This window comes from Heterodontus francisci, chromosome 15 (genome assembly GCF_036365525.1).
Source record: "Heterodontus francisci isolate sHetFra1 chromosome 15, sHetFra1.hap1, whole genome shotgun sequence".
In the NCBI taxonomy this organism is placed as follows: domain Eukaryota; kingdom Metazoa; phylum Chordata; class Chondrichthyes; order Heterodontiformes; family Heterodontidae; genus Heterodontus; species Heterodontus francisci.
The window spans coordinates 57,231,530-57,254,409 of NC_090385.1; positions in this window are offsets into that span (position 1 = coordinate 57,231,530).

Here is a 22,880-nt window from a genome sequence, read left to right on the forward strand (position 1 = left end):
GGTCGTGAAATTGAGTGGGAGGCAGAGGGTGCCATTCCCATCTCCTTCCCATCCCTGCTGCAATTTTACAAGGGACGGTGGCAGCAGGAATTGGCCCACCCGCCTCAGGCCAATTAAGTCCCTTAAGTGGCCAATTAACTACCAGTTAAGGGCCTTCTCCCGCCGCTGCTCATATATTACCAGCAGCGGGTGAGCAGCTCAGGACCCGCGGGAGGCCGCTCAGTAAAATCTGGCCGCCTCCTTGCAGGTTGTGGGGGGGTCCATCCTTATCAAGCAAGCTGTGCCTCCTGGAAGATTCCTCCCCCTCCCCCCTGCTCCCAACCAAACCCCCTTGCCTTGCCGGGGCCCAGACGATAATCTCTGGCAAGGCCCCACACACTCAACTTCATTCCGGGGCCGGCGTCCCTCTTGCTCATTTGGCTGGGTGCAGTCCCAGCAGTGGCCACCGCTCCTAGTGGCACTGCTGGGACAGAGAGCTGCTGGTCCGTTGTTTGGCTGGCAGCTCTTGGAGGCAGAATTTCCTGCCACAGGGTGGCGGAGGTTGCGCTCAATACCAATTCAGAGCCTGGGCCACGTAAAATCATAGCATGACTTCCAGGCCCAGCAGAGGCGGGCTCGCCTCCAACATTTTGGCTTGTGGGCGGGGCCTCCCACACAATGCAAATTTCCGGCCCATGTCTGGAAATGACATTTCACCGAGAGGCTGACGTAGGTGCAGAGGCAGGCATTGTTTCTGTGATGAAAAAGAAAAATAATCTTGGAGATGGACAGGAAATTGGATTTGAATATCAGCTTAAGGGTTGAACAGAACACTAATAAAAATAAATCTAATGCCTTCATATTATGTGAATATTACAGTTATTTAAAATTGGTTTTCAGTAGCATATCTTGGGAGAACAATATAATCATTCTGAGCCCAGTTACATCTAAAACCCAATAATTATAATAAATGTAAATCCACATTATAAGAGCCCCCAACTAGATTACCAGGCTTAACTTCAGAAGGATAAGCATTTAGATAATTTCCAAATTAGAATCAGTGTCACAAAACTTCAGGTCCTCTAAACTTCTAACTGTTTAATTCATAAAGCTGTTACACGAGTCTGTATTGGCCAATGCAGCTGCTGTTTGATTACTTACTTGCAATGATCATAACAAGAATCAATCAGACAGATTTGCTTGAATTTATCAAAGAAAGAGGTTAACTTTATTGTCCTTCAACTGAACTAAGTAAAATAATAAATTATGTGCCAACTTTCACACACACGCACATACACTAGAGGTTCACACACAAACACACACAAATAGGTAACAGAATGGGGAAGGGTAGATTGGTCGAGATAGAGTCCATAGAGAAAATGGGAATACAGTCTGTGGAGTTTGGTGATTTGGCTGGATTCTAGCTGAATTTGGTGATTTTGGTTTTTTTTAAAATTCATTCATGGGATGTGGGCGTTGCTGGCCAGGCCAGCATTTATTGCCCAACCCTAATTGCCCTTGAGAAGGTGGTGGTGAGCTGCCTTCTTGAACCACTGCAGTCCATATGGTGAAGGTACACCCACAGTGCTGTTAGGAAGGGAGTTCCAGGATTTTGACCCAGTGACAGTGAAGGAACGGCAATATAGTTCCAAGTCAGGATGGTGTGTGACGTGGAGGGGAACTTTCAAGTGGTGATGTTCCCATGCATTTGTTGCCCTTGTCCTTCTAGTTGGTACAGGTCACGGGTGTGGAAGGTGCTGTCGAAGGAGCCTTGGTGCGTTACTGCAATGCATCTTGTAGATGGTACACACTGCTGCCACTGTGCGTCGGTAGTGGAGGGAATGAATGTTTGTTGATGGGCTTTCAATCAAGTGGGCTGCTTTGTCCTGGATGGTGTTGATCTTCTTGAGTGTTTCTTGGAGCTACACCCATCCAGGCAAGTGGAGAGCATTCCATCACACTCCTGACTTGTGTCTTGTAGATGGTGGAAAGGCTTTGGGGAGTCAAGAGGTGAGATACTCGTCTCAGGATTCCTAACCTCTGACCTGCTCTTTTAGGCACTGTATTTATATGGCTACTCCAGTTCAGTTTCTGGTCAATGGTCACCCCCAGGATGTTGACAGTGATGGTAATGCCATTGAATGTCAAGGGGAGATGGTTACATTCTCTCTTGTTGGCAATGGTCATTGCCTGGCACTTGTGTGGCGCGAATGTTACTTGCCACTTCTCAGCCCAAGCCTGGATGTTGTCCAGGTCTTGCTGCATCTGGACATGGGTTGCTTCAGTATCTGAGGAGTAGCGAATGGTGCTGAACATTGTGCAATCATCAGCGAACATCCCAACTTCTGACCTTTATGATTGAAGGAAGGTCATTGATGAAGCAGTTGGGCCTAGGACACTACCCTGAGGAACTCCTGCAGTGATGTCCTGGAGCTGGGATGATTGACCTCCAACAACAACAACCATCTTCCTTTGCGCTAGGTATGACTCCAACCAGCGGAGAGTTTTTCCCCTGATTCCCATTGACTTCAGTTTTGCGAGGGCTCCTTGATGCCATACTCTGTCAAATGCTGCCTTGATGTCAAGGGCAGTCACTCTCACCTCACCTCTTGAGTTCAACTCTTCTGTCCATGTTTGAACCAAGGCTATAATGAGGTCAGGAGCTGAGTGGCCCTGGCGGAACCCAAACTGAGTGCCACTGAGCAGGTTATTGCGAAGCAAGTGCCACTTGATAGCACTGTTGATGACACCTTCCATCACTTTACTGATGATTGAGAGTAGATTGATGGGTGGTAATTGGCCAGGTTGGACTTGTCCTGCTTTTTGTGTACAGGACATACCTGGGCAATTTTTCACATTGCCAGGTAGATGCCAGTGTTGTAGCTGTACTGGAACAGCTTGGCAAAGGGCATGGCAAGTTCTGGAGTATAGGTCTTCAGTACTATTGCCAGACTATTGCCAGGACCCATAGCCTTTGCAGTATCCAGTTCCTTCAGTCGTTTCTTGATATCACGCGGAGTGAATCGAATTGGCTGAGGTCTGGCATCTGTGATGCTGGGGACTTCAGGAGGAGGCCGAGATGGATCATCAACTCAGCACTTCTGGCTGAAGATTGTTGCAAATGCTTTAACCTTATATTTCGCACTGATGTGCTGGACTCCCCCATCATTGAGGATGGGGATATTTGTGGAGCCACCTCCTCCAGTTAGTAGTTTAATTGCCCATCACCATTCACGGCTGGATGTGGCAGGACTGCAGAGCTTAGATCTGATCCACTGGTTATGGGATCGCTTAGCTCTCTGTATCACATGCTGCTTATACAGTTTGGCACGCAAGTAGTCCCGTGTTGTAGCTTCGCCAGGTTGACACATCATTTTGAGGTATGCCTGGTGCTGCTCCAGGCATGCTCTCCTGCACACTTCATTGAACCAGGCTAGGTCTTCTGGCTTGAAGCTAATGGTAGAGCGGGGAATATGCCGGGCCATGACATAACAGATTATGGTTGAGTACAATTCTGCTGCTGCTGATGGCCCACAGTGCCTCATGGATGCCCTGTTTTGCATTGCCAGATCTGTTTGAAATCTATCCCATTTGGCACATAGTGCCTCACAACATGATGGAAGGTATTCTCAATGTGAAGGTGGGACTTCGTCTCCATAAGGACTGTGCAGTGGTCACTCCTACCAATACTGTCATGTAGAGATGTATCTGCGGCAGGCAGGTCGGTGAGGACGAGGTCAAGTATATTTTTCCCTCTTGTTGGTTCCCTCACCACCTGCCGCATTCCCAGTCTAGCAGCTATGTCCTTTAGAACTCGGCCAGCTCGGTCAGTAGTGATGCTACCCAGCCACTCTTGGTGGTGGACATTGAAGTCCCCCAGAATACATTCTGCACTCTTGTCACCCTCAATGCTTCCTCCAAGTGATGCTCAACATGGAGTAGTACTGATTCATCAGCTGAGGGAGGATGGTAGGTGGTAATCAGCAGGAGGTTTTCTTGCCCTTGTTTGGCCTGATGCCATGTGTCTTCTTGGGGTCCGGAGTCGATGTTGAGGACTCCCAGGGCAACTCCCTCCCGACTGTATACCACTGTGCCGCCATCTCTGCTGGGTCTGTCCTGCTAGTGGGACAGGACAGTGATGGTAGTGTCATAGTCATACAGTTATACAGCACAGAAACAGGCCCTTCATCCCATCATGTCTGTGCTGGCCATCCAACACTCAACTATTCTCATCCCATATTCCTGCACTTGGCCCGTAGCCTTGTATGCGATGAAGTTTCAAGTGCTCACCTAAATACTTCTTAAATGTTGTGAGGGTTCCTGCCTCCACCACCTCTTCAGGCAGTGCATTCCAGATTCCAACCACCCACTGGGTGAAAAACTGTTTCCTCAAATCCCCTCTAAACTTCCTGCCCCTTACCCTAAATCTATGCCCCCTGGTTCTTGACTCCTCCGATAACGGAAAAGTTTCTTCCTATCTAACCTATCAATGCCCCTCATAATCTTGTACACCTCAATCATGTCCACCCTCAGCCTTCTCTGCTCCAAGTAAAACAACCCTCGCATTTTCAGTCTCTCTTCATAGCTGAAATGCTCCAGCCCAGGCAACATCCTGGTGAATCTCCTCTGCACCCTCTCCAGTTCCTATAGTGTGGTGCCCAGAACTGTACACAGTACTCCAGCTGTGGCCTAACTAGGGTTTTATACAGCTCCACCATAACCTCCCTGCTCTTATATTCTATGCCTCGGCTAATAAAGGCAAGTATCCCATATGCCTTCCTAACCACCTTATCTACCTGTGTTGCTGCCTTCAGTGATCTATGGACAAGTACACCAAGGTCCCTCTGACCCTCTGTACTTCCTAGGGTCCTACCATCCATTGTATATTCCCTTCCCTTGTTAGTCCTCCCAAAATGCATTACCTCACACTTTTCAGGATTAAATTCCATTTGCCACTGCTCCGCCAGCTTACCAGCCCAACATTCTCTCCCTGTAATCTAAGGCTTTCTTCCTCACTATTTACGACACCACCAATTTTCATGTCATCTGTGAACTTACTGATCATACTGCCTTTATTCACATCTAAATCACTAATGTACACTACAAACAGCAAGGGTCCCAGCACCGGTCCCTGTGCTACACCACTGGTCACAGGCTTCCAATCGCAAAAACAACCCTCGACCATCACCCTTTGCCTCCTGCCACTAAGCCAATTCTGCATCCAATTTGCCAAATTGCCCTGGATCCCATGGGCTCTTACCTTCTGAACCAATCTCCCATGCAGGACCTTATCAAGCCTTACTGAAATCCAGTAGATACTACATCTACTGCTTTACCCTCATATACACACCTAGTCAGCTCCTCGAAAAATTCAATCAAGTTTGTTAGACACGATCTCCCCCTGACAAAGCCATGCTGACTATCCCTGATAAATCCCTGCCTCTCCAAGTGGAGATTAATCCTGTCCCTCAGAACCTTTTCCAATATTTTCCCAACCACCGATGTTAGACTCACCGGCCTGTAATTACCTGGTTTATCCCTGCTACCCTGCTTGAATAATAGTATCACATTTGCTGTCCTCCAGTTCTCTGGTACCTCTCCTGTGGCCAGAGAGGATTTGAAAATTTGTGTCAAAGCCCCTGCAATCTCCTCCCTTGCCTCACATAACAGCCTGGGATACATCTCATCTGGGCCTGAGGATTTATCCATTTTTAAGCCCGCGAAAACAGCTAATACTTCCTCCCTTTCAATGCTAATATGTTCAAGTATATCACAACCCCCTCCCTGATCTCTACATCTAAATCGTCCTTCTCCATAGTGAACACCGATGAAAAGTAATCATTTAAAACCTCACCTATGTCATCTGGTTCCACACAAAGATTGCCACTTTGGTCCCTAATGGGCCCTACTCTTTCCCTGGTTATCCTCTTGCCCTTAATATACTTATAAACTGCCTTAAGATTTTCCTTTATCTTGCCGCCCAGTGTTTTTTCATGTCCCCTCTTTACTCTCTGAATTACTTTTTTAAGTGCCACCCTACACTTTCTATACTCCTCTAGTGCCTCTGCTGTTTTCAGCGCTTGGATCTGCTGTAAGCCTCCTTTTTTTTTCCTGATCCAATCCTCTATATCCCTTGACATCCAGGGTTCCCTGGGCTTGTTGTTCCTACCCTTCACCTTTACGGGTACATGTTGGCTCTGAACCTTCACAATTTCTTCTTTGAATGCCTCCCACTGATGTGATGTAGACTTTCCTACAAGTAGCTGCTCCCAGTCCACTTTGGCCAGATTCTGTTTTATCGTATTGAAATGGGCCTTCCCCCAATTCAGTACCTATATTTTTGGTCCATCTTTGTCCTTTTCCATAACTACCTTAAATCTTACAGAGTTATGGTCACTAACCCCGAAATGCTCCCCCACCGACTTCTACCACTTGTCCGGCTTCATTCCGTAGGATTAGGTACTGCCCCTTCTCTTGTAGGACTTTCTACGTACTGGCTCAAAAAGGTCTCCTGTATGCATTTTAAGAATTCCACCCCCTTTAAGCCTTTTGCATTAAGACTATCCCAGTTGATATTGGGGAAGTTGAAATCCCCTACGATTATTACCCTATTATTTTTACACCTCTCTGAGATTTGCCTACATATCTGCTCCTCTATCTCTTCCTGACTGTTTGTTTCGAGACCTGTAGTACACACCCAGCCAAGTGATTTCCCCCTTTTTGTTTTTAAGTTCTACCCAAATGGCCTCATTTGAGGAACCTTCTAAGATATCATCACTCCTTACTGCAGTAATTGACTCCCTGATCAACAGTGCAATTTCCCCTCCTCTTTTATCCCCTCCCCTGTCGCGCCTGATGATTCTATATCCTGTAATATTGAGCTGCCAGTCCTGTCCCTCCCTCAACCATGTCTCTGTGATAGCAATAATATCATAATCCCATGTGATAATCAATTCCCTCAATTCACCTGCCTTACTAGTAAGACTCCTTACATTGAAATAGATGCAATCCAGCCCTGCATTTTTCACTTGTGCCTTAACAGGTCTATATTTGCTCTGCCTTCCAGACTGACCCAGTTTCTCTTCTATATTTGACTGTGCATCACCCCCTACTGTACCTCCACTCTGTATCCCATTCCCCCTGGCAAATTAGTTTAAACCCCTCCCAACAGCACTAGCAAACACCCCAGCAAGGATGCTTGTCCCATTCCGGTTCAGGTGCAACCCGTCCAACCTGTACAGGTACCACCTTTGCCAGAATCAGACCCAGTGATTCAGGAAACTAAAGCCCTCCCTTCTGCACCATCTCCTCAGCCACGCATTCATCTGCTCTATCCTCCTATTTCTAAACTCACTATCACGTGGCACCGGGAGTAATCCAGAGATTACAACCTTTGAGGTCCTGCTTTTTAATCTGCTACCTAGCTCCCTAAATTTTTGTGGCAGGACCTCATCCCTTTTTCTACCTATGTCGTTGGTATCAATGTGTATGTACCATGACCTCTGGCTGCTCCCCCTCCCCCTTCAGAATGTCCTGCAGCCACTCCGTGACATCCTTGACCCTAGCACCAGGGAGGCAACATACCATCCTGGAGCCATGTTTGCAGCCACAGAAATGCCTATCTGTACCCCTTACGATAGAATCCCCTATCACTATAGCTCTTCCACTCCTTTTTCTCCCCTGTTGTGCAGCAGAGCCATCTTTGGTGCCATGGACCTGGATGTTGCTGCTTTCCCCTGGGAGGCCATCCCCCCAACAGTATCCAAAGTGGTATATCTGTTTGAGAGAGGGATGGCCACAGGGGACTCCTGTACTACCTGCTTGCACCTACTACTCTGCCTGGTGGTCACCCATCCCATCTGGGACATTGTCTGTAAGGTATGATTCTGTGATTATGACTATGTCAGGCAATGCTTGACTAGTTTGTGGCACAGCTCTCCTAACTTTGGCACAAGCCTCCAGATGTTAGTAAGGAGGACTTTGCAGGGTCGACAGGGCTGGGTTTGCCGTTGTCGTTTCCAGTGCCTAGTTCGATGCCGGGTGGTCCGTCCGGTTTCATTCCTTTTTATTGACTTTGTAGCAGTTTGATACAGCTGAGCGGCTTGCTAGGCCATTTCAGAGGGAACTTAAGAGTCAACCACATTGCTGTCAGTCTGGAGTTACATGTAGGTCAGACCAGGTAAATATAGCAGATTTCCTTCCCCAAAGTTCCTGAGGCTTTTAGTTTGAAGAGATAGATGACTGATTCGGTGGGTGTCTTGGAGACAGTGATGTGGATGTTTTTCTCCAAGAGGATTTCTTATTGTAGCCAGAGTATGCAGAGGTGGTCAGTCAGCAGGCAGGGTTCACAACTTGCAAGCTGGAATGTGGAGAGAGAGAGAGAGAGAGAGAGAGCGAAAGAGGAGCGACCCCTCTTGGGTCTGCATGTGTCAGAGTTCAGATGTTTCTCAATCTGCTGCAGAGAAACATCAGCTTAAAACCACAGATAGGGAGTGGGGGGGTGGGGGGGGGGGTGGCTTGTCTTATGACAGTCACCCAGTCATTCAAGCATGGTAGTTAGCAGTGCATTTCTTCTTGTTAAAGAACAGGCAGTTCCTTTAAATTTCCTGTGTCTTGGCTCTTGTTGGGATGAGCAGACATTTTGTCTCCACCTCTCAGTCCTTGCAATGTAGGATACAGTGTTGCGAATTAGGTGGCCATCTTAAGGTGCTAGAAAAGTCATCTTTTATCCGTCCCTTTTTAAATTTCTTTAAAAAATATAAATTCAGGTCTCCAGTCAGAGGATTAAAGAAAATTATCATTCAACAAAGCATATTGATGTGACACTAGTTAAAGAGTCCAGAAATCTTCCTGAGCAATTCCTGCTCTCTTTTACTGTTTCCCAGTCTTCGACCTCCAGCCCTAAACTTTCTTTGCTGATCAGTAATTTCTTTTAAGGATGGTTGCTTTGAGATCCCAATTATTTCCCCAACATCTTGTATTATATGAACTCTCAGGCCGATCTTGTCAGTAATCTGTCCAATTAGTTTTATTACTACACAGCAACTGAATCCTTCGTTAAAATGCATTTAGTGCTTGAACGAGGGACCTGGCATTGGGAAGGGGGTATGGGATGGCCCACTGTGAGCCACCCCCCTGTCTTTGCTGCCAACCGCCTTACAGTCCTAACCCCTGTGACTCCCAACCTCCCACCATGACCTACCTGTGGCCTGGGTCCAGTACCACTCCTAGGGCCTTGGGTGGTCGCATCACCAGCAGTAGCGACTGCCTCCATGGTGGCACTGTTCAGTTAAAGAAGATATGGTTCGGAGGGGCCGGGACGTGCACCAAAACCTGGAAGGAGCGAGCAGCCATAAGCTGAGCATGTGGGAGCAGCGATCCCTTTCCATTGTGGGTAAGAACCTGGTCATCAGATGCGAGGCGCTCACATTGTTGTTGTCCGTCGCGCAGGTCTGGCCCATACCCCACTCCTGCGCCATGGCGGTCTCCCAAGCCATTTTCCGCTTCATATGGGGATTCACAATGGACTGGGTCCAGAGGGACACAAACCTCTTGATAAGGGCGGGAAAAATGTATCCAATGCCGCCCTCATCCTGATGACCATCTTCGTGTGCGGCTGCATCAAGCTGTGCGTAGACCCCCAGTACGCAAACTCCAAGTGTCACTACGTGCTGAGGTGCTATCTGTCCCCAGTGTTGCGAAGGATGGGTCTGGTCACATTGCCGTGGAACGCTCCATCCAGTTGGACCGTGCCGTACCACCTATCCTTCGTGGGAAAGATTCTACGGAAAAACACCTTTGACCACCAATCCATCAGGTAGTGGTCTGCATGGAATGTCCTCAAGGCCCTACAGGAAAAGGAGATGGTGGATCCAGTCGGATGGTTCCCTGAGCAGACTGTCAAAGTCATTTGGCAGAATGCCTCATCACCAGAACTTTCAAACAAGCACCAAGATATAGCTTGGCTGGTGGTGAGAAGAGCCCTCCCCAACAGAACCTTCCTGCACGCCCGGAGTCTCACACCCTCTGCACAATGCCCTCAAGGTGGCAGTGGTGGGGAAGAGATGGTTGCCCACCTCTTTCTGGAATGTGTCTTTGCAAAGCAGGTGTGGAAAGAGATACAGTGGTTTTTGTCGAGGTTCATCCCAAGCAGCTCTGTAACACAGGCATCTGTGCTCTACGGGCTGTTCCCAGGGACACACACCGAGATAAACATCAACTGCTGCTGTAGGACTATCAATTCGGTGAAAGACGCCCTTTGGTCTGCCCGAAACTTGCTGGTCTTCCAGCACAAAGAGTTGTCCACAACCGAATGTTGCAGACTGGCACATTCCAAGGTCCAGGACTACGTGCCGAGGGACGCACTAAAGCTAGGGGCAGCCGTGGCAAAGGCTCAATGGGGAAAGACCACTGTGTAAGGTCCCCCCACCAAGACGAACTGAGGGGCTGGATCCATGGAAAATGGAAGGATTGTGAGGCAACTCACTCCTGTATTGAAGGAAACTGATCTCCTTTGCACTCTTTGTATTGTTTGATTTGGTGCTTTTTGGAACTGTTTAGTAACGTATTTTTTTACAGATTTTTGTGAATAAAGTATATTTTGTAAATAAAAAAATGTTAAAGAGCTTCTGGCCTCTGATTGGCCGGTATCTCTCAGAAGGCAGGACTTTTGTCGTCGGGGTCCTTGATCCCATGGAAGGCCTGCCACTGTCCATTTAAGTGCCTAATTGGCACTTGATTCGGCAGGCCTTCCACAGATGGGGCGATGCAAGGTTCTCACTGGTACTTTTGCCGGAGGTTGAGACCCCCATCGCCCAGATAAGATCCCAGTCAATGGGTAAATGTTAACTGCCAAAAACTGGTGGCTTGGGGCCATATGACATGCTAAAATTTTAAAAATCTGAAGCCTGACCCCAAGTCCCCTCAAGCGAGCCCGCTTCCAGATTTAATGGAGGCAGGACAAGGACGTCAGCCAACCCGGTGCCAGGAGGCAGGTTGGCAATTTAAATATTTTAATGAGCCTGGCAGCCTCTGATTTAACCTGTTTTGCAAGATTATCCGTTGACAGCTGGAGTTCCCAAGTGGTAGGGAACCTGAGAGCTGAAGGGAGGTGAGGATAGCTTTGGGGAGAAGCTAAGTGCCTTCACATCATTGCTTGTGGGCCAGGAGGAGCAGGGCATGACCTCACCACCTCCCAAAACCTGGGACTCCAATAGCAGCTGCAGGCACCCTACCTGTTCCTGCGGCCTGCTCCGAAGTCCTCCCCACTTGACTGGAAACCAAGCCTGTCAATCAGGCTGATTTCCAGACAGGGAACCTGTGGAGAAGAAACATTTTGCAATTTTAATTGCCCTACCTGCCTGTTTTCCCACCAGGCACATAAAGTTAAAGTGGCCCCAAGGTAGACTAATTAACAAATATAATTTTGTTACTTTCCCCATGGGGATAAATTGCTCTGTGAAAATCAGGATTGTGTGTTGCATTTAGCACAGGAGTAAATATCCACTATTATCTTATGATATCATCATCAGTCACCTCATGGATTCAAATATTGAAGTGAATACCAGGAAAGGCTAATGTACCAGATATCCTATTAGTATTTCGATGAAGGGACAACACCTGTAACATTAATTCCTCTGTTCTATTCACAAATGCTCTCTGACACATTGACTAGCATTTTCTTTGTTTTTCAGATATCTGTGAGGTTTTTTTTGTTTGACTTTTTGTCCTGGTAGTGAGTTTCTCTGTATAATGAAGCCCTGGGGCAACTTTGCCCATTGATGCCATAAAGTCAATTTAATTTTTAATGACTGGCTCTCTGAGAAAAATGATTTAATCTTTAAAATTTCTTTGTGCCCACAACAACTGGATTTGAAAAATGTAACAGCAAAAATTAGCAAGTATGTCTTAATTTGTCCAGGTATTATTCAAATATGGCTTAATATTACTTGTTGTCAAAGCTTATGGTAGGAATTAAGTTTTGGATTGCTGATGCAGGCATGCAGGTATGGCTATATTCAACAGAGTACAAGCAATTATACAGTATAACAATGCATTACAGACACACCATTACATTCAAAATCAATTAAATTGCTATTCTCTCATTGTTAATGTGCTTTTCATGCTAGGCACTGACTTTATGATCTTGCAATTCCAACTTCCACGATAGATTGGACTACAGCCTGATCAAGGCAGCTGGAACAAGCTTGACAGGATAAATGATGGTGTTCATCAGCTGAAACAAATATTTTGCCATTTAGTGTTTAAAGTAGACTGTGGCATAACCTCTCAGCATACAACATTTCAAGTAGAAAATATGATAACAGTTCCTTGTAACCAGACATCAAAACTATTTGGCTTATTCTTATGACAACATAGGGTGCTATTTTTAGAGTGCTGGTAGTTTTTTACCCCCATTTGGTAGTAAACATTTGGCAAGATTGTGTTAAACGCATTTCATATTATCCATTATTTGTTTATCATGTTAGAATGATACTAAAACATCAGGCAAAATAATTATCGAGACACTCGTCCAAACCAGTTTAGTAAGAATGCCATTTTTGGATGTTATAAAAACCTGAGAACACTTGCACAATATGGCCCTGAAATCGTGATGCACGAAGATTAGTGTATGAATGCTTCCCATGTTTATGTAATTCCTTTGTCAGCTACTTAATAGTGGTAGTAAACCATGCAAAATAAATAATTATGTACCAATCTTCATATCACATGAGCCAGAAACTTGTTAAACTAGGGTTGTATAATGTCACAGATGCAAACTCTAATGATAACGTTGGACTAGTCAAAAGAGAAATAAGAAAAAAAATCAATCCCAGGTGGAGAAAATTAATAATCAAACTAGTCGTCTGCACATGGTGTACAGTTCCGAGTGAGCTTTCTCAATAAGTGAGTATTTTGAGAGAACTGCGTCAGCAGGATGGCCATGACTGAACTATGCCGATTGATTGCACCTAAATTGGTTTTAAGTTATGGAGAGGATATAAGTTTAGAAGCTCAGTCCAGGATCAAGTGGGATGCTGAGGTTGCAAGCAGTTGGTTTCAACCTAAGAAATTAGTGGCAAGGACCAAAAACAATGGCCTTTCTAACTAGAGGAAACTGCGGCTCATCCAGGATTGGATGTAGGACCAGCAGTCTGACAACACCAAGGCACTGGAAGGGTTGAGAGAGGTTGTGGAGAGATGGAGCTGGGGTCATTAGTGTACATATTGAGCCTGGAAGATTCGTTATTTCTTTAACTTCCCTCAGAACATGAAGAAATAATTGGCTGCTTATAGCCCAGTACTATTGCTATATTTCCTATAGTGTTGAGTGTGGTTGGCTGAATTTGTATTTTGAATGGAACCAATAATATCCAATGACATGTGGGTTCTGTTCACTCAATGTATATTTAACCAATGTTTATTTGACCTGTCAGCAGTGGCTCAGTTGGTAGCACTCTCGTCTCTGAGTCAGAAGGTTTGAGCGTCACAAAGATCAGGACTGAGGGAATGCTGCACTGTGGGAGGTGCTGTCTTTTGGATGAGAGGTTAAACCAAGGCCTGATCTGCTCTCTCAGGTGGACATAAAAAATCCCATGGCACTACTGTGATGAAGAGCAGAGGAGTTATCCCAGTACCCTGACTAATATGTATCCCTCAATCAGCATCACAAAATCAGTTTATCTGGTCATTATCACATTGCTGTTTGTGGGAGCTTGCTGCGTGCAAATTGGTTGCTGCATTTCCTAAATTGCAACAGTGACAACACTTCAAAAGTACTTGATTAGCTATAAAGTGCTTTGAGATGTCCGGTGTGTAGTGTTTGATGGCTCAGGGTTTGATTGTATCAGTCTGTCCACCATCTGTGTTCATTGTGTTTGATTGCTTAAGCCTCTAGGTGGAGCTGCAGTGTGAAAATGCAACAAAGAGATTGCTGGAAGCTTCCATAGAATATTGGCTGCCTCAAGAAATGTACTGAAATCCTGTAAGAACTTTTAAGTTAATGTGCTATAAATAAACCAGTTAGTTATTTAACACCAGTGTGATATCAGCAATGCTCTGAGTTAAATCAGATATTACAAAATAAACTCAGTAACCCAGCGTAAACATAACATGGTACTTGTGAAAAGTGCTGTATAAATTTCTTTCTTTAATGGGGCAGTATCCCTCAGTTCTTGTACATTCTTTGTGATGATTATATATAAGGTTGCAAAGTCAAATGTAACCATTTCATCAGCTAGTCCCTTTTTGCAGTGAGGCTCAAGGCACTGAATGATGTATTTTTTTTGCATATTGATATCCACCATGCTCTATTTCACTCTTTGCTTCCTCAGTTCTAAGAAATGAATATGCAAACTTACATCGAGTGAAACCTCAATTATTCACACTCCTATTATCCACCATCCAATTATAAACCAGAATTTTCTCAAGAAAATGTCTTGATCATTCAAGATATAATTTTATTGCGCAGCTGCTGCTGTTATTTGTATTGCATCTCTTTTCCTTGGTAAATAAATTCATGTTATGTTTCTTTTGTTACATAGGAACATAGAAGCAGGAGTAGGTCATTCAGCCGTTCGAGCCTGTTCCGCCATTCGAGATCATGGCTGATCCTCTACCTCAATACCATATTCCCGCACTATCCCCATATCCCTTGATGTCATTAGTAACTAGAAATCTATCGATCTCTGTCATGAACTTACTCAGTGACTGAGCTTCCACCACTTGTACTGTACTTGACTACCTTCCTGTGCCTCAGTTGTAACTGTCCCAAAATGTAGGGAATATTGATTATCTAATTAGCTAAAAATTTATTTTTAGCTTGACCTAAAATGAAAGCAAAAAAATATATATATGTATGATGGATCTAACTTAAAAAAAACAAATTTACAATTGAAAACAACTTTCAGGAAACAAGGACAAAAAAAAATTGTTATGCATCTCTAATGCTTAAACCCCAAAGTCAAAGCACAATCTTGAATAGAGAAAGGACCCTGAAATTCTATGTCTCCACTGTTTCTGCTGGTCTCCTATCAAAGTTACGACAGGAGATTGAGCGAACCCCTCAGAATATCAGAACAAGTTACAGATGTTGCCCGCTTTTTCTGAGCTGAACAAAACTTATGATGTTACCTTGCATAATTCTGCTCATTAATTTTATTGAAAAATTCATGAGTTAAAAAGGGGTAGAATGCTTAGAGAAAGTGCTAACAGACTAGTCAGCCATGTTCAGTGTGATTCTGATGATTCCTGCCCCTCTAAAAATAGATTAATGAACATTTGGGAAAATAAGAGATAAAGCTGATGGTACACATTAGGACCTTGTTCTGGTCACTATTAAGGAATTCATGCAGCGTTCCACAGCCACGCAATCAAGTTGAGAAGTCACATCAGGATTTAAGAATGTTTATGAATTGAAAGATTTTGAGGTGTCACCACAAGACTTGCCAAACAATCAAAATAGCAGGTGTTGGCAAGTATATCACAGTCAGCAGTATGAGGAGCACAGAGGCCACAACTGATGCTCAATTTAATATATTTTCTGCAAGAGTCAGCTAGCAGGGGATTGCAGGGGAGCAAAAGAGTCGGAAGCTCATTAAGGAAGCCATGACTGAGGTCTGCCACATGCAGTAGCAGGGAAGGTGTAAATGCTTTCAACTATGATGCCACAGAAATCTCCAAGAATCCACAGGGAATATCTCTGCTAAAAGTCACCTTTGTTTGCCTTTTCAATAACAGGGTATTGAAAAGTGGTTTTTTTTGCAGGAGGAGCTAAGAAAAACAGAATTTCACTGAAGGGGTGGTGAAGGGGAGTGTCAACATTAACTAGTGAGTGCCAATCAACTAGTGAGAGAAGAGTAGAAGTTCAGAATTAATGATGGGGGTGGGGGGGGAGATAAGTGCCAACTTGAACTGGGGGCCTAGAAGGATACTAAATTAGACAAGGGGAGGGGCAGGAAGTGTTGGCTCAGATTGGGCTACTGAAGATGCAAACCCTGTTTTTTTTTTCATTTTTTCAGGGGAGGTGTGTGATAAGTGTCATGGGACAAGGGCAAAGAGAGTGTTATTGCTTGTGGTGAAAGACAAAGCATTAGTCCAGAGGGAGTGTTAATGGCAGACTAATAAGCAGCTCTGTCCAAAAGCACCACATGAAAAACAGGCACATGGTTAAAAAATAAAATAATAGAAAAATATATTTAAAAAAGGCCAATCATGCTCTGAAACATAGAAACATAGAAAATAGGAGCAGGAGTAGGCCATTTGGCCCTTCAAGCCTGCTCCGCCATTCATTATGATCATGGCTGATCATCCGACTCAGTAGCTTGTTCCGGCTTTCGTCCCATATCCTTTGATCCCTTTAGACCCAAGAGCTATATCTAACTCCTTTTTGAAAACATTCAATGTTTTGGCCTCAACTGCTTTCTGTGGTAGCGAATTCCACAGGCTCACCACTCTCTATCCAATTCTACCACTGTCCTCCAAGTGCTCTGCTATAAAATCTTTGATAATCAACTCGAGAATTTTCCCCACTACCGACGTCAGGCTGACTGGTCTATAATTCCCTGCTTTCTCTCTACCACCCACTTTAAATAGTGGGGTTACATTAGCTACCCTCCAATCTGTAGGAACTGTTCCAGAGTCTATAGAATCTTGGAAGATGACCACCAATGCATCCACTATTTCTAGGGCCACTTCCTTAAGTACTCTGGGATGCATACCATCAGGCGCTGGGGATTTATCAGCCTTCAATCCCATCAATTTCCCCAACAACATTTCTCTACTAATACTGATTTCTTTCAGTTCCTTTTTCTCACTAAGTCCTGTGTTCCCCAACATTTCTGGTATTATCATAAACAAGAAATGCTGGAATCACTCAGCAGGTCTGGCAGCATCTGTGGAAAGAGAAGCAGAGTTAACATTTCGGGTCAGTGACCCTTCTTCGGAACTGACAAATATTAGAAAAGTCACAGATTATAAGCAAGTGAGGTGGGGGTGGGGCAAGAGATAACAAAGGAGAAGGTGCAGATTGGACCAGGCCACATAGCTGACCAAAAGGTCACAGAGCAAAGGCAAACAATATGTTAATGGTGTGTTGAAAGACAAAGCATTAGTACAGATTAGGTATGAATACACTGAATATTGAACAGCAGCAAGTGCAAACCTGAAAAAAAACCTGAAAAAAACAGTGGGTAAGCAAACTGAACAAACTAAGATGAAATGAAATAAATGCAAAAAAAGATAGTAAAAAATGTAAAAAAGAATGTAAAAAAAAGGAAGAAAAAATAACTAAAAATGAAAGTAAAATGGGGGGCTGTCATGCTCTGAAATTATTGAACTCAATGTTCAGTCCGGCAGGCTGTAGTGTGCCTAATCGGTAGATGAGATGCTGTTCCTCGAGCTTGTGTTGATGTTCACTGGAACACTGCAGCAATCCCAGGACAGAGATGTGAGCATGAGAGCAGGGGGAGTCTTGAAATGGCAAGCAACCGGAAGCTCAGGGTCCTGCTTGCGGACTGAGCGGAGATGTTCCGCAAAGCGGTCACCCAGTCTGCGCTTGGTCTCACCAATGTAGAGGAGACCACACTGTGAGCAGCGAATACAGTATACTACATTGAAAGAAGTACAAGTAAATGGCTGCATCACCTGAAAGGAGTGTTTGGGGCCTGGGATAGTGAGGAGAGGGGAGGTAAGTGGGCAGGTATTACACCTCCTGCGATTGCAGGGGAAGGTGCCCTGGGGTGGGGACGAGGTGGTGGGGGCAATGGAGGAGTGGACCAGGGTGTCGCGAAGGGAATGATCCCTTCGGAATGCTGACAGGGGAAGGGAGGGGAAGATGCGACTGGTAGTGGCATCACGCTGGAGGTGGCGAAAATGGCGGAGGATGATCCTTTGGATATGAAGGCTGGTGGGTTTCAGATTTCCAGCATCCGCAGTATTTTGCTTTTATTTCTGGTATTATATTTGTGTCCTCCTTTGTGAAGACAGAACCAAAGTATGCATTTAGTTGGTCAGCCATTTCTTTATTCCCCATAATAATTCCCCTGTGTCTGACTGTAAGGGACCTACATTTGTCTTCACCAATCTTTTTCTCTTCACATACCTATAGAAACTTTTACAGTCAGCTCTTATGTTCCCCGCAAGCTTGCTTTCTTACTCAATTTTCCCCGTCTTAATCAATCCCTTGGTCCTCCTTTGTTGAATTCTAAACTGTTCCCAATCCTCAGGTCTGTTGTTTTTCCTGGCAAATTTATATGACTCTTCCTTGGATCTAATGCTATCTCTAATTTCCCTTGTAAGCCATGGTTTGGCTACCTTTCCCGTTTTACTTTGGTGCCAGACAGGGATAAACAATTGTTGCACTTCATCCATACGCTCTTTAAATGTTTGCCATTGCCTATCCACTGTCATCCCTTTAAGTAACATTTTCCAATCCGACGTGGTCAACTCGCGCCTCATACCTTCGTAGTTTCCTTTACTAAGATTCAGGACCCTTGTCTCAGAATCAACTACGTCACTCTCCATCTTGATGAAAAATTCTATCATATTATGGTCGCTCATCCCCAAGAGGTCTCGCACCACTAGATTGTCAATTATTCCTCTCTCATTACTAATTTGATTTGCCCAACCTATATGCAGATTAAACTCACCCATAATTACAGATGTTCCTTTATCGCATGCATCTCTAATTTCCTGTTTAATGCCATTCCCAACATCACCATTACAGTTTGGAGGTCTAAATACAACCCCCACTAATGTTTCTTGCCCCTTAGTGTTTCTCAGCTCTACCCATACAGATTCCATATTGTCAGAGCTAATATCTTTCCACACTATTGTGTTAATTTCCTCTTTAACCAACAATGCAACTCCACTGCCTTTTGCTTTTTGTCTGTCCTTCCGAAATACCAAAAATTGGCTTGGACATGCCCAGATTTGCCACATTAGAAAAATGTTAGGTGAACCCAGGTTTATCTCCTGGGTTTCTTTCTTTTCTTTTGGGCCTCCTTATCTCGAGAGACAATGGATATGCGCCTGGAGGTGGTCAGTGGTTTGTGAAGCAGCGCCTGGAGTGGCTATAAAGGCCAATTCTGGAGTGACAGGCTCTTCCACAGGTGCTGCAGAGAAATTTGTTTGTCGGGGCTGTTGCACAGTTGGTTCTCCCCTTTCGCCTCTGTCTTTTTTCCTGCCAACTACTAAGTCTCTTCGACTCGCCACAATTTAGCCCTGTCTTTATGGCTGCCTGCCAGCTCTGGCGAATGCTGGCAACTGACTCCCACGACTTGTGATCAATGTCACACGATTTCATGTCGCGTTTGCAGACGTCTTTATAGCGGAGACATGGACGGCCGGTGGGTCTGATACCAGTGGCGAGCTCGCTGTACAATGTGTCTTTGGGGATCCTGCCATCTTCCATGCGGCTCACATGGCCAAGCCATCTCAAGCGCCGCTGACTCAGTAGTGTGTATAAGCTGGGGGTGTTGGCCGCTTCAAGGACTTCTGTGTTGGAGATATAGTCCTGCCACCTGATGCCAAGTATTCTCTGAAGGCAGCGAAGATGGAATGAATTGAGACGTCGCTCTTGGCTGGCATACGTTGTCCAGGCCTCGCTGCCGTAGAGCAAGGTACTGAGGACACAGGCCTGATACACTCGGACTTTTGTGTTCCGTGTCAGTGCGCCATTTTCCCACACTCTCTTGGCCAGTCTGGACATAGCAGTGGAAGCCTTACCCATGCGCTTGTTGATTTCTGCATCGAGAGACAGGTTACTGGTGATAGTTGAGCCTAGGTAGGTGAACTCTTGAACCACTTCCAGAGCGTGGTCGGCAATATTGATGGATGGAGCATTTCTGACGTCCTGCCCCATGACGTTCGTTTTCTTGAGGCTGATGGTTAGGCCAAATTCATTGCAGGCAGACGCAAACCTGTCGATGAGACTCTGCAGGCACTCTTCAGTGTGAGATGTTAAAGCAGCATCGTCAGCAAAGAGGAGTTCTCTGATGAGGACTTTCCGTACTTTGGACTTCGCTCTTAGACGGGCATGGTTGAACAACCTGCCCCCTGATCTTGTGTGGAGGAAAATTCCTTCTTCAGAGGATTTGAACGCATGTGAAAGCAGCAGGGAGAAGAAAATCCCAAAAAGTGTGGGTGCGAGAACACAGCCCTGTTTCACACCACTCAGGATAGGAAAGGGCTCTTGATGAGGAGCCACCATGTTGAATTGTGCCTTTCATATTGTCATGGAATGAGATGATGATACTTAATAGCTTTGGTGGACATCCGATCTTTTCTAGTAGTCTGAAGAGACCACGTCTGCTGACGAGGTCAAAGGCTTTGGTGAGATCAATGAAAGCAATGTAGAAGGGCATCTGTTGTTCACGGCATTTCTCCTGTATCTGACGAAGGGAGAACAGCATGTCAATGGTCGATCTCCTGGGTTACTTCTTTTAAAAGTTAGAGACTGGTCGGGTTTTCCTTCCCTGCTCTCCTTATTTTTTTGAGCCCATTTCTGCTTCCTCTGCATCCCTGCTATCCTTCCCTAGGCTTGTACGAGTTACTGGACCCAGATTTATTTGGAATTAGGGATTTGTGTATTAATTCATAGTTGTCAGCCATTTTAGCTGCTTCCCTTACTCTTGTGACTCTTTGTTCTTCGATGTGGGTTTTTATGCTACTTGGGATGCTATTTTTGAACTCTTCCAGCAACATCACTTCTCTCAAATTTTCATATGAGGGTTCTAGCTTGAGAGATTGTATCCAGCATTCAAAAGCAATATGTTTGATTCTTTCGAATTCAATTTAAGTCTGTGCGGGTTTTTTCCGGGTGTCTCGGAATTTCTGTCTGTATGCTTCTGGTACCAGCTCATATGCATTTAGAATTGCAGTTTTAGTTTTGTTCATAATCAGAGTAACTTTCTTCTGCTAACAGGGAAATAACCTCATGAACCCTACCCACGAACTCGTCGTGTAGGAGGACAGTCCAGAATTCTTTCAGCCATTTTAGCCTGGTAGTTATTTTCTCAAATGAGATAAAATATGACTCAACCTTCTCTTCATTACGTTTTGGCACTAGCCTTGAGGGTCTCAGCACATCAAAGTTTTGCTCTGAATTGGGAATAAGGTTTGAGTCGCTGGCAGCATTTTAATTTTAGGTTTGCAGTTTATGTAACTCAAAACTTTTGCCACTTCTTCTCTTTACATCTCCCTTTCCTCGTTTTCCTTCCGAAATTACATCTCTTTTTTCAACTGCATCTCCATTTCCTCCTTTTCCTTTTGAAACTCTCTTTCCACTTTTTCCTTTTAAAGTTGAAACACTTTTTTCCTTTTTTATCTGTAACTGGATTCTAGCTGGAATTATTTTTTTTCAGACTTTGATTCTAGGCTTTTTCTTCTTGTTCAGGTGTAAGTTTAAAATGATTGGCTAGACTTTTCACCAGTTCAGGTTTCTTTGCTTTTTGTCTGAAAGTGATTCCCACCTCTGTAGATAAGCTTTTTAAACCTTCAACACTTAATTTGTTTAACTTAGCATGGGATATCTCCCCCTGCTCTACAAACTCCTTAGCATTAAATGTGGCCATCTCTTTTGTTTCTAGCACCATAGAGAAAAAAAAACCAGAAGAATGCAAGAAAACCTGTTTGTTTATTTTTCCACAATTTTAGAGGTCAATTTTCCTCCTGTTTTCCAAATCTCTTGTTTATCTGGCAGTTCAGATCCTGGTTTTGTTCCCCCAGTTTGTTATGGCCATGTGGTGTGATGTGGGTGGTTCCCACTGTTCAACTCCCCACCTGACTGCAGCAAGTATATTTGTGTTGGAGTTTAGCCCCTTGGTGTTTTATTTTTTAAATAACCAGATAGCGACAGGTTTTCTTGTAGGTTTTAAAAACAGTAAGTCAATTGTTTATTGATAAATACTGAAATTGTCACAACCACACCCACTCACCACACATACACACACACACACACACACGAGACAGATAGAGAAGGAGAAAAAGAAGTTGGTTTTCAGTAGAGGGAAGGTTATGATATGTTGAATTCTCTTGAGAATCAAGCTCTAGATGGATACAGGTCTGAGGTCAGTGTAGATTTCTCTCTTGATTGAAGGTTCTGTTGAAGATTGTTTTTTCCAGTTCTCACTGCTCTATACTGTAAATGTCAGATTTTTTCAGCAGGGCACTGTTTTTCCGAGCTTGGCTGGAAATCAAACTGTTACAAGTAGCTTCACCTTCTGGGTCAGTCTTTATCTCTCTCTCTCTGACTGCCTTTTTAAAGTTAAAACTGTGTCACCTCTCGGTAGGAGACATTCTGCTCTTTACCCCATGGTGATTGCATAATGGCCCAGGACATGGCTACTTCACACTTCCTTTGTTTCAGAAGGAGACATTCAATTCTAGAATGTTTTTAGGATAGGTGTAAGATGGATTTTATTTCGGCCCACCGAGCCTGTGCCAACCAACAACCACTCATTTATACTAATCCTACATTAACCCCATATCCCCTACCACATCCCCACCATTCTCCTATCTACACTAGGGGCAATTTACAATGGTCAATTTACTTATCAACCTGCAAGAAGTCTTTGGCTGTGGGAGGAAACCAGAGCACCCAGCGAAAACCCACGCGGTCACAGAGAGAACTTGCAAACTCCGCACAGGCAGTACCCAGAACTGAACCCAGGTCGCTAGAGCTGTGAGGCTGCGGTGCTAACCACTGCGCCACTGTGCCACCCATTTGAATGGGCTTCCTCAGAAGGAAGAGATGTAGACCCAGGTGGTCAGTGTTTACTCTCCTATTCCAATTTTAGCAAGACTCCTTACTGACTTGGGAGGAAAATTTCCCTCTGTGTACAATGCGGACTTATAAAGAGTAGATACCCAAACAATGCCTTGGGAAAACATATCTCCTCACT